Genomic DNA, 12,168 nt, shown 5'->3' on the forward strand with positions numbered 1-12,168 from the left:
GGCGGCGGCTGTCAGCTGCGAGCGGGTGTCGGGCTCCTTGGAGAGCGGCGAAAACCTGGCCAGAGGCGGCGCCTCCACCTCGGCCACCGGGCTCCATGATGGGCGTTCGTGTCCTGCCCGGTGTCGAAGCGGCCGCTGCCTCGGGGGCAGCCCGGCCTCGCCGCCCCTCCCCTCGCGCGCCCCTGCATCCCGATTCATCCTAGCCCCCACTCTCCGGCGGCGTGGCGGCGGCCAGGCCCACGCAGCGGCGGCCGGAGCAGCAGCAGCGAGAGGCCACCTCGAGGATGAAGTTCAAGCCGAACCAGAGGCGAACCTATGACCGCGAGGGCTTCAAGAAGCGGGCGTGTGTCTGTGCTTCGGAGCGAACAGGAGGATGAGGTGCTGCTTGTGAGCAGCAGTCGGTATCCAGACCAGTGGATTGTCCCGGGAGGTGGGATGGAGCCAGAGGAGGAGCTTGGCGGTGCTGCGGTGAGGGAGGTGTATGAAGAGGGTGGAGTCAAAGCAAAATTAGGCAGACTCTTGGGCATATTTGAGAACCAAGACCGAAAACACAGAACATATGTTTATGTTCTTACAGTCACTGAAATATTAGAAGATTGGGAAGATTCTGTTAATATAGGAAGGAAGAGAGAGTGGTTCAAAGTAGAAGCTGCAATCAAAGTTCTCCAGTCTCATAAACCTGTACATGCAGAGTATCTGGAAAAACTGAAGCTGGGTTTTCCCCCAACCAATGGAAATTCCACTGTCCCTTCCCTTCCAGATAGTAATGCCTTGTTTGTAACTGCTCACAGACCTCTGGATTGCCATTCAGTAATAGATGGAATTGGGAGGAACTTGACCACCATCTGCCAGCTTATGGAGAGAGAGGTTTCTTTATTTTCCTTGGCAAACATCTGAATGACACTTGCAAAGTGTCTGAATTTGCCATACAGGATTTTCAAACAATGTTTTTCAGATGCTTTCATTTTTTTTTTTTTTAGAATACAATATTTTTTTCTGAGAAATCTGTGTTTATTTTAAGAGTTGTTCCCTATGGTGGTTTGAAGCTGTATGTACCCCAGCAAAGGCCATGTTCTTTTAATCCGTTCCTGTGGGTACCGACCTACTGTGGGATTAGTTTATTAGATGTGACCCATCTCATTCAAGGTGGGTTTCAATCTGCTTACTGGAAACTTTTTTTTTATTAATTAAAGAAAAAAAGAAATCAACCCAACATTTAGAAATCATTCCATTCTACATATGCAATCAGTAATTCTTAACATCATCACATAGATGCATGATCATCATTTCTTAGTACATTTGCATCGATTTAGAAGAACTAGTAAAACAACAGAAAAAGATATAGAATGTTAACATAGAGAAAAAAATAAAAATAATAGTAAAAAAAAGACAAACAAACAAACAGACAGACAAAAAAAAACCTATAGCTCAGATGCAGCTTCATTCAGTGTTTTAACATGATTACTTTACAATTAGGTATTATTGTGCTGTCCATTTTTGAGTTTTTGTATCTAGTCCTGTTGCACAGTCTGTATCCCTTCAGCTCCAATTGCCCATTGTCTTACCCTGTTTCTAACTCCTGCTCGACTCTGTTACCGATGACATATTCCAAGTTTATTCTCGAATGTTGGTTCACATCAGTGGGACCATACAGTATTTGTCCTTTAGTTTTTGGATAGACTCACTCAGCATAATGTTCTCTAGGTCCATCCATGTTATCACATGCTTCATAAGTTTATCCTGTCTTAAAGCTGCATAATATTCCATCGTATGTATCTACCACAGTTTGTTTAGCCACTCGTCTGTTGATGGACATTTTGGCTGTTTCCATCTCTTTGCAATTGTAAATAACGCTGCTATAAACATTGGTGTGCAAATGTCCGTTTGTGTCTTTGCCCTTAAGTCCTCTGAGTAGATACCCAGCAATGGTATTGCTGGGTCGTATGGCAATTCTATATTCAGCTTTTTGAGGAACCGCCAAACTGCCTTCCACAGTGGTTGCACCATTTGACAATCCCACCAACAGTGGATAAGTGAGTTATCCATTTTTTTTAAGTGTAAAAATATTTTAATAAGCCAAAGCCATGAGGAATTTTTTAGATGCCTTAACTATGGTCCCTCCACCCCCATCCCATGTTATTTTGGGTTGTCATATTTTTTCACAGGCTTTTATAACTTTTTTTTGTCCATTTGATTCAATCTGGTTTATTCTGTCAGATTAACTTACTTGTGGGTATATTTTCCCCCTAAATTATCTTCTCATTCCCACAGCATTAATGCACTCAACTCCTTCTGTGGCAAGAGGCTTATTGGTGTTTGCGCTGGTTTGAAAGGAAGTATGCCCCCTAAAAAAAGCCATGTTTTGATATAAATCCCATTTCTTAAAGGTAGAACAATCCCTATTCAATACTGTATATTTGAAACTGTAATGAGATCATCTCCCTGGTTGATGTGATTTACTCAAGAACGGTTGTTAAACTGGATTAGGGGATGACATGTCTCCACCCATTTGAGTGGGTCTTGATTGGTTTACTGGCATCCTATAAAAGAGGAAACATTTTGGAGAAAGAGATTCAGAGAGAGCAGAGAATGCTGCAGCATCATGAAACAGAGAGTCCACCAGCCAGTGACCTTTGGAGATGAAGAAGGAAAATGCCTCCCAGGGAGCTTCATGAAACCAGAAGCCAGGAGAGAAAGCTAGCAGGTGATGCCATATTCGCCATGTGCCCTTCCAGTCAAGAGAGAAGCCCTGACTGTGTTCACCATGTGCCATCTCACTTGAGAGAGAAACCCTGAACTTCATTGGCCTTCTTGAACCAAGGTATCGTTTCCTGGGTGCCTTTGATTGGACATTTCTATAGACTTGTTTTAATTGGGACATTTTCTCAGCCTTAAAACTGTAAACTAGCAACTCATTAAATTCCCCTTTTTAAAAGCCATTCTGTTTCTGGTATATTGCATTCCAGCAGCTAGCAAATTAGAACAGTATTGAAGAAATTATACATGCATTCCAAAATTTGTTTCATAGGATCACAATTTTAATTGATAAATTCCAGATTTGAGCTACTTCTGTGTTGTGCAATAACTGTTTTGACAAAGGATTCAATTTGTTCTTTTCAGGAATGTCAGCTGGTTTGTCTTAATTTTCATAACTGGTATGGTATCAATAGCTACCTGATACAACTATTTCCCCTATAATTCAACAGTAGTTCAACACAAAGCATAACTACAGAGTTAGTGATTTTCAGGGAGATATTGTTAACAAATTGCATGCAGTAAATAAATTTCATGAAAACTATATTCATGGAATTTGATTTAACATGCTCAGTGACCATCTCCCTTTATCGATATCTCTACACAGTTTATCGATATCTCTACACAGTAAACCTAGGAACCATATTTCTGTCACAATAAATGGCTTCTAAAATGCATTTTATTTTTGAGTGTAGTGACATCTCTTCAGTTAAATTTCCCTGTTTGCTAATGGCCACAGGATTGGAGTCTAACCTTAAATGTCCAGGCAGTGATGGTACACCACAATTGAGTAAAATGGCTTTCTTGTTCACTGTTCAGACTTACATTGTTAGGATACCTTAGAATGCCTCATCTTTTATAGATTATCAGTAGGTACTTCTTATCATACAACTAATTTTGGGGCACTGTAACATCCTGAACTAAGAATTATTTTGTCTTATACTTCCCTTTGTAATCACTCAAAATCCAGAATCCCATCTCTAACACACTAGGTATCTTTCCTGAAATTCCTGCGCTTTCCCCACCAGGTCACAATCAAATGGAAGAAAAAAACCTTTAAGATGTAGGATGGGGGAAAAGGAAAGATCATTCTGTGCAGACAAGCTTTTTGTAAAAATTTTACTAGTGAGTATAAATTAGAGTTAGAACATTTTGTTCCAAAAATTGATAACCCTTAAAAAATTGCTGCTAAAAAAATAGAGTGCTGTTACACTTAAGGAAAGTTGGCGCCACATTTTGAGATAAGACCTTGTACCATAAATGCAGCTGAACTGAAATATAAACCTTAGTTCACAAATTAATGCTGTCAAGGGAATGGGTAAAGTAGAAAATAACCAATGACATAATTTCATTCTAAATTATGTAGTGTGATCAAATATGATCATCCAGAATTTTGTATTTTTCTTTTTACAGAGGCTGTGTATTTCTGGATGTTTTTTCAAAAGGAAACATTTAAAATTCCACAGTTGACACTTTGTATCAATCGTCAATGGGCTAGGGTTTTTTTTTTGTTGTTTTTTCTATTTTTAGTAATCTCTTAAAATTCTTTAAATTATATTCTTAACACAGCAGAGAAACTAGATTGTTTTTGTATATAAGACTGCTTTCACTTGAAATGCTGTTACAAGTATTTGGGGAAGATTTCTTTTGTATATGATATTCTTAGAGGTAATAATGCATGATTTTATTTTATAAACTCTTGAACTATGTATTTGACATGTGAAATATGTACAGTATTGATATCAACCATCTCTTAAAAATTTAGCAAATAAATATTGTTGTATAATTTTCTTTGGTCAGAAACATTTAGACTAAGTCGTGCCACTTGGGTCAGGATTTTCTTCAGTGCCATTTAGCAAACAATCATCTTTCTTAGTCTATGCAACTAGCAATGTTCCAAGGTCTTCTATTCATATAATGCAACATAATACATTTCTGTAATCAACAGAAAACTGAATGGCATGTGCTTGGTGGAAAATGTCACCTGTTTACAAAACATGCAGGACAGTTTCTACACCTCATGTCTGCAAGTCTTAATTTACAAAAACATTTTTATTTGCGGGGAGACACAAGCATATGTAAATGCAACATAATACATTTCCTGTCACACTATAAATTGTGGAGGATTCTTCTGGAATCTAGCAAATTTAGAGGAAAGGCCCTAAGGAAATTTATTTCTCCTAAGAGAAAAAGCCAACATTTTCAAGCTTAACAGTTGAACCTACCACAAATAATAATGTCTGCTATCTCAGCCCTCCAGAGTTTGCAGGGTTGGGACTGTCATTTGTGATTTTTGTGTGGCAGTTGGATAAAATTGGGCAGCTAAACTGTTCAGTCGCTTGTGTCTCCCCCAAATAAAAAAGTTTTTGTAAATTAAGACTTGCAGACATGAGGTGTAGAAATTGTCCTGCATGTTTTGTAAACAGGTGACATTTTCCACCAAGCACATGCCATTCAGTTTTCTGTTGATTACACACTATATAAAACAGCAACACTGAGGTTGGGCAAATGATTGTTGTACACACTTTGAATTACTTTGCATGGTATCATTTGAGATAATTGGTGTAAGAATCTTTGACTTTTCTTTACATTTGGAAACATTGAATAAAAATGAAAAAAAAAGAATCAAAGGTAACTTCTTTAATATGGTAAAAGGTATATATGTCAAGCACATAGCCAACATTGTACTCATTTGGAAAGAATCTGAAAGCTTTTCCCTAAGATTTTGAATGAAACAAGGATACTTTCTGTCACCACTATTATTCGACATTGTGCTAGAAGTTGTAGCTAGAGCAATTTGGCAGGAAAAAGAAACAAAAGGCATCCAAATTGGAAAGGAAGACGTAAAACTTTCATTATTTGCAGATGACATGATGCTATATTTGGAAAATCCTGAGAATTCTACATCAAAATTACTTGAGATAATATTTACATTCAGTAAGGTGGTGACATGTAAAGATAATGTGCAAAAAATAAGTAATGTTCCTATAGAAGCAATGACCTAATTGAGGAATCAATTAAGGAAAATATTTCACTCAAAATAACAATTAATAGAATCAATTATCTAAGAATGAACTTAACTAGGGATGTAAAGGAGTTGGACACAGAAAACTGCACAATACTGTTAAAAGAAATCAAAGAAGATATAAACAGCTGGAAAAACATGCTTTGCTCATGGATAAGAAGGTTAAAAGTTGGTAAGATGACAATTCTACCCAAATTGATCAACAGATTCAATGCAGTAGAAACCAAAATTCCAACAACCTGATTTTTTCTTTATTAATTAACGGAAAAAAAGAAAAAAAAGAAATTAACCCAACATTTAGAAATCATACCATTCTACATATGCAATCAGTAATTCTTAACATCATCACATAGATGCATGATCATCGTTTCTTAATACATTTGCATAGGTTTAGAAGAACAAGCAACACAACAGAAAAAGATATAGAATGTTAATATAGAGAAAAAATAAAAGTAATAACAATAGTAAAAAAAAAGACAAACAACCAGACAGACAAAAAACAAACAAAAAAACAAAAACAAAAACCAAACAAACAAACAAACAAAAAAACAAAAACCTATAGCTCAGATGCAGCTTCATTCAGTGTTTTAACATGATTACTTTACAATTGGGTATTATTGTGCTGTCCATTCTTGAGTTTTTGTATCTAGTCCTGTTGCACAGTCTGTATCCCTTCAGCTCCAATTGCCCATTATCTTACCCTGTTTCTAACTCCTGCTGGACTCTGTTACCGATGACATATTCCAAGTTTATTCTCGAATGTTGGTTCACATCAGTGGGACCATACAGTACTTGTCCTTTAGTTTTTGGCTAGACTCACTCAGCATAATGTTCTCTAGGTCCATCCATGTTATCACATGCTTCATAAGTTTATCCTGTCTTAAAGCTGCATAATATTCCATCGTATGTATATACCACAGTTTGTTTAGCCACTCGTCTGTTGATGGACATTTTGGCTGTTTCCATCTCTTTACAATTGTAAATAACACTGCTATAAACATTGGTGTGCAAATGTCCGTTTGTATCTTTGTCCTTAATTCCTTTGAGTAGATTCCCAGCAATGGTATTGCTGGGTCATATGGCAATTCTATATTCAGCTTTTTGAGGAACCACCAAACTGCCTTCCACAGTGGTTGCACCATTTGACATTCCCACCAACAGTGGATAAGTGTGCCTCTTTCTCCGCATCCTCTCCAGCACTTGTCATTTTCTGTTTTGTTGATAATGGCCATTCTGGTGGGTGTGAGATGATATCTCATTGTGGTTTTGATTTGCATTTCTCTAATGGCCAGGGACATTGAGCATCTCTTCATGTGCCTTTTGGCCATTTGTATTTCCTCTTCTGATAGGTGTCTGTTCAAGACTTTTTCTCATTTTGTAATTGGGTTGGCTGTCTTTTTGTTGTTGAGTTGAACAATCTCTTTATAAATTCTGGATACTAGACCTTAATCTGATATGTCATTTCCAAATATTGTCTCCCATTGTGTAGGCTGTCTTTTTACTTTCTTGATGAATTTCTTTGATGCACAAAAGTGTTTAATTTTGAGGAGCTCCCATTTATTTATTTCCTTCTTTAGTGCCCTTGCTTTAGGTTTAAGGTCCATAAAACCGCCTCCAATTGTAAGTTTCATAAGATATCTCCCTACATTTTCCTCTAACTGTTTTATGGTCTTAGACCTAATGTTTAGATCTTTGATCCATTTTGAGTTAACTTTTGTATAGGGTGTGAGATATGGGTCTTCTTTCATTCTTTTGCATATGGATATCCAGTTCTCTAGGCACCATATATTGAAGAGACTGTTCTGTCCCAGGTGAGTTGGCTTGACTGCCTTATCAAAGATAAATTGTCCATAGATGAGAGGGTCTATATTTGAGCACTCTATTCGATTCCATTGGTCAATATATCTATCTTTATGCCAATACCATGCTATTTTGACCACTGTGGCTTCATAATATGCCTTAAAGTCAGGCAGCGCGAGACCTCCAGCTTCGTTTTTTTTCCTCAAGATGTTTTTAGCAATTCGGGGCACCCTGCCCTTCCAGATAAATTTGCTTATTGGTTTTTCTATTTCTGAAAAATAAGTTGTTGGGATTTTGATTGGTATTGCATTGAATCTGTAAATCAATTTAGGTAGGATTGACATCTTAACTATATTTAGTCTTCCAATCCATGAACACGGTATGCCCTTCCATCTATTTAGGTCTTCTGTGATTTCTTTTAGCAGTTTTTTGTAGTTTTCTTTATATAGGTTTTTTGTCTCTTTAGTTAAATTTATTCCTAGGTATTTTATTCTTTTAGTTGCAATTGTAAATGGGATTCGTTTCTTGATTTCTCCCTCCGCTTGTTCATTGCTAGTGTATAGAAATGCTACAGATTTTTGAATGTTGATCTTGTAACCTGCTACTTTGCTGTACTCATTTATTAGCTCTAGTAGTTTTGTTGTGGATTTTTCCGGGTTTTCAACATATAGTATCATATCATCTGCAAACAGTGATAGTTTTACTTCTTCCTTTCCAATTTTGATGCCTTGCATTTCTTTTTCTTGTCTAATTGCTCTGGCTAGAACCTCCAACGCAATGTTGAATAATAGTGGTGATAGTGCGTATCCTTGTCTTGTTCCTGATCTTAGGGGGAAAGTTTTCAATTTTTCCCCATTGAGGATGATATTAGCTGTGGGTTTTTCACATATTCCCTCTATCATTTTAAGGAAGTTCCCTTGTATTCCTATCTTTTGGAGTGTTTTCAATGGGAAAGGATGTTGAATCTTGTCAAATGCCTTCTCTGCATCAATTGAGATGATCATGTGATTCCGCTTCCTTGATTTGTTGATATGGTGTATTACATTAATTGATTTTCTTATGTTGAACCATCCTTGCATACTTGGGATGAATCCTATTTGGTCATGATGTATAATTCTTTTAATGTGTCATTGGATACGATTTGCTAGAATTTTATTGAGAATTTTTGCATCTATATTCATTAGAGAGATTGGTCTGTAGTTTTCTTTTTTTGTAATATCTTTGCCTGGTTTTGGTATGAGGGTGATGTTGGCTTCATAGAACGAATTAGGTAGTTTTCCCACCACTTTGATTTTTTTGAAGAGTTTGAGGAGAGTTGGTACTAATTCTTCCTAGAATGTTTGATAGAATTCACATGTGAAGCCGTCTGGTCCTGGACTTTTCTTTTAAGGAAGCTTTTGAATGACTAATTCAATTTCTTTATTTGTGATTGGTTTGTTGAGGTCATCTATTTCTTCTTGAGTCAAAGTTGGTTGTTCATGTCTTTCCAGGAACCCATCCATTTCATCTAAATTGTTGTATTTATTAGCATAAAATTGTTCATAGTATCCTGTTATTACCTCCTTTATTTCTGTGAGGTCAGTAGTTATGTCTCCTCTTCCATTTCTGATCTTATTTATTTGCATTCTCTCTCTTCTTCTTTTTGTCAATCTTGATAAGGGCCCATCAATCTCATTGATTTTCTCATAGAACCAACTTCTGGTCTTATTGATTTTCTCTATTGTTTTCATGTTTTCAATTTCATTTATTTCTGCTCTGATCTTTGTTATTTCTTTCCTTTTGCTTGCTTTGGGATTAGTTTGCTGTTCTTTCTCTACTTCTTCCATGTGGACAGTTAATTCCTGCATTTTTCCCTTTTCTTCTTTTCTGATATAGGCATTTAGGACAAAAAATTTCCCTCTTAGCACTGCCTTTACTGCATCTCATAGGTTTTGATATGTTGTGTTTTCATTTTCATTCACCTCGAGGTATTTACTAATTTCTCTTGCAATTTCTTCTTTGACCCACTCGTTGTTTAAGAGTGTGTTGTTGAGCCTCCACGTATTTGTGAATTTTCTGGCACTCCACTTATTATTGATTTCCAGTTTCATTCCTTTATGATCCGAGAAAGTGTTGTGTATGGTTTCAATCTTTTTAAATTTGTTAAGACTTGCTTTGTGACCCAGCATATGGTCTATCTTTGAGAATGATCCATAAGCACTTGAGAAAAAGGTGTATCCTGCTGTTGTGGGATGTAATGTCCTATAAATGTCTGTTAAGTCTAGCTCATTTATAGTAATATTCAGAATGTCTATTTCTTTATTGATCCTCTGTCTAGATGTTCTGTCCATTAATGAGAGTAGGGAATTGAAGTCTCCAACTATTATGGTATATGAGTCTATTTCCCTTTTCAGTGTTTGCAGTGTATTCCTGATGTATTTTGGAGCATTCTGGTTTGGTGCATAAATATTTATGATTGTTATGTCTTCTTGTTTAATTGTTCCTTTTATTAGTATATAGTGTCCTTCTTTGTCTCTTTTAACTGTTTTACATTTGAAGTCTAACTTGTTGGATATTAGTATAACCACTCCTGCTCTTTTCTGGTTGTTATTTGCATGAAATATCTTTTCCCAACCTTTCACTTTCAACCTATGTTTATCTTTGTGTCTAAGTTATGTTTCCTGTAGACAGCATATAGAAGGATCCTGTTTTTTAATCCATTCTGCCAGTCTATGTCTTTTGATTGCGGAATTCAGTCCATTAACATTTAGTGTTATTACTGTTTGGATAATATTTTCCTCTAACATTTTGCCTTTTGTATTATATATATCATATCTGATTTTCCTTCTTTCTACACTCTTCTCCATACCTCTCTCTTCTTTCTTTTTGTATCTGACTCTAGTGCTCCCTTTAGTATTTCTTGCAGAGCTGGTTTCTTGGTCACAAATTCTCTCAGTGACTTTTTGTCTGAGAATGTTTTAATTTATCCCTCATTTTTGAAGGACAATTTTGCTGGCTATAGGAGTCTTGGTTGGCAGTTTTCCTCTTTTAGTAATTTAAATATATCATCCCACTGTCTTCTAGCTTCCATGGTTTCTGCTGAGAAATCTACACATAGTCTTATTGGGTTTCCCTTGTATGTGATGGATTGTTTTTCTCTTGCTGCTTTCAAGATCCTCTCTTTCTCTTTGACCTCTGACATTCTAACTAGTAAGTGTCTTGGAGAACGCCTATTTGGGTCTAATCTCTTTGGAGTGCGCTGCACTTCTTGGATCTGTAATTTTAGGTCTTTCATAAGAGGTGGAAAATTTTCAGTTGTAATTTCTTCCATTAATTTTTCTCCTCCTTTTCCCTTCTCTTCTCCTTCTGGGACACCCAGAACACATATATTTGTGCAGTTCATATTGTCCTTGAGTTCCCTGAAACCCTGTTCAAATTTTTCCATCCTTTTCCCGATAGTTTCTGTTTCTTTTTGGAATTCAGATGTTCCATCCTCCTAATCACTAATTCTATCTTCTGTCTCTTTAAATCTGTCTTTGTAGGTATCCATTGTTTTTTCCATCTTTTCTACTTTATCCTTCACTTCCATAAGTTCTGTGATTTGTTTTTTCAGTTTTTCTATTTCTTCTTTTTGTTCAGCCCATGTCTTCTTCTTGTCCTCCCTCAATTTATCGATTTCATTTTTGAAGAAGTTTTCCATTTCTGTTTGTATATTCAGCATTAGTTGTCTCAGCTCCTGTATCTCATTTGAACTATTAGTTTGTTCCTTTGACTGGGCCATATTCTCAGTCTTCTGAGCGTGGACTGTTAACTTCTGCTGGCATCTGGGCATTTAGTCAGATTTCCCTGGGTGTCGGACCCAACAATGTTGTAAGATTTTTCTGTGAAATCTCTGGGTTCTGTTTTTCTTATCCTGCCCAGTAGGTGGCGCTCGTGGCACACGTTTGTCTCACGTGTTTGGAAGGGATCCCCCATGGTCACCATTCTGTGCGGCCTGGGGGATTTCTGATCCAATTCTCTCAGTTGGTCCGGGGGGCCATGCGTGGTGGGGGCGTCAGCTGCCGCGGCTTGAGGGGACCCTGTGGCTCCTTTATTAATTCCCCTATTGGTGTTTGGTTGGACCCAGTCCCTGCCACTGTCGGAAATTCCCTCCTCTCCCTGGAGGGGTGTGGGTCGCTGACCGCAGCGGCTTGGGTAGCCCTCTGATCCGAGACTCGTAGCCAGACCCGGAAGCCGCCTGCAAAAGAGGGGCACTGGCCAGGAAGCCGCCCGCGGGGGAGAGGTGTCGGTCGCCGGCTGCCGTGGCTTGTGTAGCCCTCTGATCCGAGACTCATAGCCAGACCCGGAAGCCGCCCGCAAAAGAGGGGCACCGGCCAGGAAGCTGCCTGCAAAAGAGGGGCGCCGGCCGCCGCGGCTTGGGTAGCCCTCTGATCCGAGATTTGTAGCCAGACCTGGAAGCCACCCGCAAAAGAGGGGTGCCAGCAAGGAAGCCGCCCACAAAAGAGGGGTGCCGGCCGCTGTGGCTTGGGTAGCCCTCTGATCCGAGACTCATAGCCGGTCTAGAAAGCCGCCCACAAAAGAGGGGCGCCAGCCGCCACGGCTTGAGACTC

The 12,168-nt window shown here is 38.2% G+C and overlaps 1 pseudogene; it reads left to right on the plus strand.

The window, feature by feature from the left end:
• Positions 1-284: 284 nt before the first annotated feature.
• LOC143672988 (diphosphoinositol polyphosphate phosphohydrolase 2 pseudogene) lies at positions 285-2,330 on the plus strand (annotated as a pseudogene).
• The last annotated feature ends 9,838 nt before the right edge of the window (positions 2,331-12,168 follow it).

This window comes from Tamandua tetradactyla (assembly GCF_023851605.1).
Source record: "Tamandua tetradactyla isolate mTamTet1 chromosome 22 unlocalized genomic scaffold, mTamTet1.pri SUPER_22_unloc_3, whole genome shotgun sequence".
Classification (NCBI taxonomy): Eukaryota; Metazoa; Chordata; class Mammalia; order Pilosa; family Myrmecophagidae; genus Tamandua; species Tamandua tetradactyla.